At 31.0% G+C, this 6,023-nt stretch overlaps 1 long non-coding RNA gene across 1 annotated transcript; it reads left to right on the top strand.

Annotated features, from left to right (window-relative positions):
• The first annotated feature begins 246 nt into the window (after positions 1-246).
• Positions 247-4,308, top strand: LOC139512661 (uncharacterized). The gene is made up of 2 exons (XR_011662316.1): positions 247-1,344; positions 2,708-4,308. It is a non-coding gene; the product is annotated as an uncharacterized lncRNA (long non-coding RNA).
• Positions 4,309-6,023: the final 1,715 nt, after the last annotated feature.

Genomic DNA, 6,023 nt, shown 5'->3' with positions numbered 1-6,023 from the left:
GTATCTTAGAAATCAGAGCTTTCTTTCGAATATATTTAGATTAATTATATGTTAACGATTTTGTGTTTTTAAATGATCTGTTTTTTTCAAAACATTGATAGAAAAATGCATACTAAGTACCATGGTTACAGAAATTAAGATGTGAAAAGACCGTGAAGGAAATAACCAGTGTGTTGCCAATGGTGTTACATGTTTTAACATTGATCCAGTATATCCTGATCACAGACTAATTTTATTGGCATTGATAAATCTCTACGTGATGCAAATGAAAATATAATGTTTGATATAAAATTATTTCCAAGTTTTTAGTCGACTCTATCTTTCAAGCAATTGTCCAATAATCATAAAATGATGAGTGTGAAGATGTCTGCATTTTATCCTGGCGGGGAAAATGATTTATTAGTATTCCCAACAGATTTATTATAAATGTAAAAAAAAACACACTTAATTAAAAAAATCAGAGCAAAATAATAATTTGAAATGAAATCGCAGATCATTACGTATTACTGAGCTACAGGCAACTGTTTGGAAATAACATCAGTAATTTAGTTCGTTGACCTTGGATGTTGTAGTTTATTTTCTATGATGCTGTGATGAAGGAGTTGTATTAGGAAGATAATTGCATTCTTGAGAGAAAAAATGGATAAGTGAATAAGTGATTGAAACTAATGCCATGTGAGACAGCAACTTTTATAAGGATCGAATCGGCTATTGCATGTAATGAAAGCTTATCTCTGTCTAAACCAGAAATAATCAAAATGTTCTGAAAATTAGATATCACTCTTCCTGTTATTTATTTGAAATTGTCTGCGATAATACAGTGGTTCTTTAACATATAACAAAAACGTGTGGTTTCATAATCTATAACAAAAACGTGTGGTTCTATGATCTTTAACAAAAACGCGTTCTTTTTAAGAAATCTGAAAATGGACACGTGTGCGGATTAACCCAGTCTCATACATTGAATAAGGTGACAAATAATTCTAAAAATGGATAATTATACGGATTTATTTAACCCAGTATCACACATCGAATAAAGCTAGGAATAATTCTAAAAAATGGATAACGGTCACAATGTGAAATTTCTACATACAACATCTTCAAGTTCGGAAAAGGATGAAGACATCGAAATAGTTTCTGAACAATATCTACCTGTTGAGACTGAAAAACCCGTGCGTAGAAAACCACGAAAATCCATTTTGGATGACATCAGAATTTTTCAGGATGCGGCTGCACGTAAAAAACTAACCCGATGGATTATGGTTCTAGGAGGTGTATTTATTTTCTTAAGTGGTATTCTCCTAATAGTGACACTAAATATGTCAAAAGATATTGACGACAAAGGTATGGTTATTTACATGTTTCTGAAACACAGCCGGTTTTTTTTATAACACATTGCCCTAGCTTGCATTCAAGTTAATAATGATACAGACATGAAAAGTCTGTCTGGTTCTTTGTCAACATGCATACGCATTAAAATAAAGATGCAATAGTCCACTTCACGATTATTGCAACCATATTGAATAGGAGGCAGAAATTTTGGATGGAGATGGAAATTATAGTATTCACGAAAGTACGGAAAATCCTACGCTATGATGTTACCCCGTATTTTTCAAGCCATTTTCATCTTGATTATTAAAATATATCCCCTATTAAACATGGCTGCAACAACCGCAAAAAGCGCCTGTTATGCATTATTTTAGATGAAAATAAGCAAACATTTACATAAATGTAGGCCAATAATTAAAATATATATCATTCATGTATATATTCTATAAAATTAAAGACGTATATGAGGACAAAAACTAATTGGGATGAAACAAAACACACCAAAAATGTTTTAGTTTTTTTTTCGAGGGAGATCAACCTTAGTTTCATAACAATTACATAATAATTCAAACCAAAAGTTGATATGTGTTATTTCAAACATGATTAAAATGGCAATTTGTAAGTAATATTTGGAACAAGATGTGATTACAAATTGGTAAATGTTTGTTTTTACTGCAAAACATTGTAAAATTGTATTCAAGAATCCCTATATTTAATGTTCAAAATACAATTTTGTTGTACAAACCTACCAACGATGACAAAAGATTAGAAAAGCGCTGATTCTCCATGAATCTGGTTCCATGTATTTTAAATTTGGTTGACCTGCAATCTTCACTAAAATGAAGCTTAAACCAAGTTGTATCAATGTAAAATATTAACATTAATGAAAAATGCACGATTCTATTCATAATCTGGCTCTGAATTGTGGTGATTTAGCTGATTTTTGAAAGATATTACCACGCTTTACAACAACAAAATAGTGTGTCCGTTACCATGGTAACCATTCATATTTTCCCACTCAAAATTATTTTTGAGCAGTATTCATTTATTGCTTCAACTAGGCCAATTATAGATAAAATCGGAAACCTTCATATATCGCACTCTGCCTGGTATGTATATACGTGAGCATGACAATGTTGTTTAAGTGAAATCTTTGCGATGTTTCTACTTTTTGGTCATGACAATGTGTATTTGTTTCAGCTTATGTGTTGTGATGGCTCTTGAAATCCCTCCTTATGATCTTTTATTCAGTTAGATTGTGGTAAACACAATTTATAATTTCCTAACTTACGATTTTATGTACATATAAAAAAAAAAGAAGACATGGTATGATTGTATGGAATGAAAGACAATTGTTTAATTTATGTTTCTTTTTCAGTTCGTGATTCTAATGAACTTCTACGACCGCAAACAGACATTAAAGCCAAAGTTGATGAACCATATGTAATTGCAGAGCAAAATATAACCAAAGGTCGGCTATGAAATCAATTTATTTGATTTAGATCTCAACTTCTCTGCAAATATTGATGACCAAGTATTTATCATTTGTTGACAGTACTAGTATTAGTTTTCACTGTTACTTCTCAAATCGATTTTTACAAACACATTACTTATTGCGACTGTAACCATTGAATCTGTTTTAGAACTAAAACATTATTGAATATCAATTTTATCATTGGACATGTTGCATATCAATTTCATCATACAATAATATCCTCAGTTATAATGATGTCTTCAAACGGCAGTAAACTCTAATATTTTTGCTACGATTTCCTTTGATATTGTGATATCGGTTGTTTTTATAATTACTGTACATATACTATTATATGTAAACATTTTTTGTACCAGTAAGTAATACAATTATGCTGCTACAAGCTCGACACAACCCACTTTGCAAGTAAGGAGCGGAATCGAAGAGGTTTTAAATTAGTATGAATCTGATTCCTAGCTTTGGTAATATCAATTTGTCCAGCCATAGTATGGAAAACATTCAATGATGACATATCCTTCAAACAAACAAAAAAATCACAGGGGGTCTTAATTGTTTGATTTTCTGAATTTATCTTTCAAAACTGTTTTTGCCCTGCACCATTACTATTGGCCACGTTTTGAGATCGCGTTTAAATTTCGATGCGAAAACATCCTTAACCGAACATGCATTTTACTACTTGATTATGTCTTAAACCTATTTACACAAAAAATGCATCAATGCTGACACCTCAGTACTGTGTATTTTCTGATGTCTGCAATTAATACTGGCACAAACTATTGAAACAAACTAAACGATACCGAATTTAAATGTGCGGATGTCGAACCTTTATTTCTAATAACTAGTATTAAAAACTAAATATTGGATTACAATGAATCCAATCATTACACAAAAATATACGCCTCAACACTACCAATAAAGTATCCGTATCAAATTATCATCGTGATAATCATGACAGTATAGAGGAAATGATACCGATAATTTGATACCCTCTCTTCACTTCAGTGATATCAACCTGCAAGATATCAAAGTTTTACATAATTATGTCACAGCATAAGACTTATCTAAATATCCAGTTTCAACAAAAGTAATAGCGGGAAACTTTTACAGCAATATTGTCCAGTGTCGAGTTTTCAAACCGGCATATAGTTTCATTATTTAACGACATACTTACAGAATTGGCTATTAGAAGGTTAATTGAGAAAAAATATCGTATTGAATAACTTCAATTCAATTTTCTTCCAAATTCCGTGATGTTGAAAAATCTTTTTAATTAAAAAAAACAAAGCATTTTGTGAATATCTATACTGTTGCATGGCTCAGATTTAGTAGTAAAATTAAAATAGTTATCGGCTAACTAGTACTATTAAAATGTCTAGTGTCGCATCGTCAGTATCAATATCTTGGACCACCTGACAATAGTCAACAAACATATTTCCTGTTGTATATGATTTTATGGTATGTTTTTTAATAAAGAAAGTTATGTGTCTTAGCCTTTTTGTGTTTCTTTGTTACATGTGACGTGGCTCTGTTCTGGGTCTTTTGAAGACGAAACGCGCGTCTGACGTAAATACAAAATTTAATCCTGGTTCCTAATACATCCCGTCATTGTGTTGTTGTGCTATGATACCTTTTTGTATTCTTGTCTTTCCTTTACAGCCAAATTGCTTTGTCTATATGCCTTTTTGTATTTCTTTGTTACATAATTGTTTGTTTTTATAGTGATTACGATCATAACACAATGTTAACTGCTGTACCTCAATTTTTGATATTTTACCTATTATGTCTGTTGGTTTTGTTCACACATTGTTGGCATTATAATGAAATTAAATGCGACTGTCATACAATGATAGGTTTAGCTTGCTACAAAACCAGGTTTTATCCATCATTTTCTGCATAAGAAAATGCATGTACCAATTCAGAAATATGACAGTTGTTATCCATTCGTTTGATCTGTTTGAGCTTTTGATTTTGTCATTTGTTTAAGGCCATACCGTTTTGAATTTTCATCGGAGTTCGGTATTTTTGTTATTTTACTTTTAATTGTCTTCCTATTATATGTATTATGAATACCAAAAACAAAGCTTAAATTAATTACAGTGTCGTTTAAATAAAAAAAAGTTTTTTTTACTACACAAATGTTGCATACGTTTACTAAAGAAAAAAAAAATCGTTGAACAAAATAAGGCCCATATAGCATTCTTCCGTCTTAACATTAAATGCAATGTTTATGTATTAATTGTATACAATTGATTCAAACTTGGAGATAACAATGATGAAGAACTGTAACATTTTAACCTTTCTTTTCATATCTAAAAGTACCAAATGTATATGTACATTACAAAGCCAATAGATAACATGGTAATTATCTTCACGCACACAACACGGGTCGCAATAGACGTGTACTTTAGAGTTCCTAACAACTTTTACTGTGTACTTTGTGTATAACAGTAGGTTTATTAACTTTATATCAGCGTTGTTTTGCGTATTTCCTAATACGATTAAGTAAAGCGCTATGTCCGTACATGTGACAGCTACTCACAAAATCCAAAGGATAAGTTTATAAGCAGTCACATGTCACCGGCCGGCCTTCAACAATCACAAAACGTACATACTCAAACTGTGGGTTTGTGTAAGTTTTATATGATGTTGTTTGTCGATCAGAGTTGCCTTTGATGACTTTTCGTTGCACTTGTTTTTGAAGTTCTATAACATAATAAAGATCATAATACCATTTAATGTACGCTGTAAAGCTTAAGTGATAAAACAATATGATCTGATATGAATTTGTGCGGATAAACTGTAGGTAAGTTTTTTAAGTAGACTCAAAGCTAAAATGTTATGAAATCAAAATGCATGCAATGTTCACTTTTGACTTTTGTATTTATATTAACTACAGACCACGGAAGCAGACATCTAGATTGATAAACGCATTGGGCATGTGTCTGATTAGAAATTGAGAAGACATATTGTAATCAATGCTTTTGTTACTGTTAATAAATCAATAAAATCTCTGCTTTGCTATGTTTAAATTAGAGTCGTTTTTTAATAACTAACAGTGAAAGGAAATGATCTAATTTAAATATTAAGAACTTCAATGAAACCTCCGGAGAAAATGTACTATATCTTTTCAGCTTCACAACTTTAATTCAATGCTCAATTTTAGTTGTTAATATGATAACAAATGCATCGTCTTCTGAAATTC

Source organism: Mytilus edulis, chromosome 2 (assembly GCF_963676685.1).
Source record: "Mytilus edulis chromosome 2, xbMytEdul2.2, whole genome shotgun sequence".
Classification (NCBI taxonomy): Eukaryota; Metazoa; Mollusca; class Bivalvia; order Mytilida; family Mytilidae; genus Mytilus; species Mytilus edulis.
This window is presented reverse-complemented; position numbering and strand designations above follow the sequence as displayed.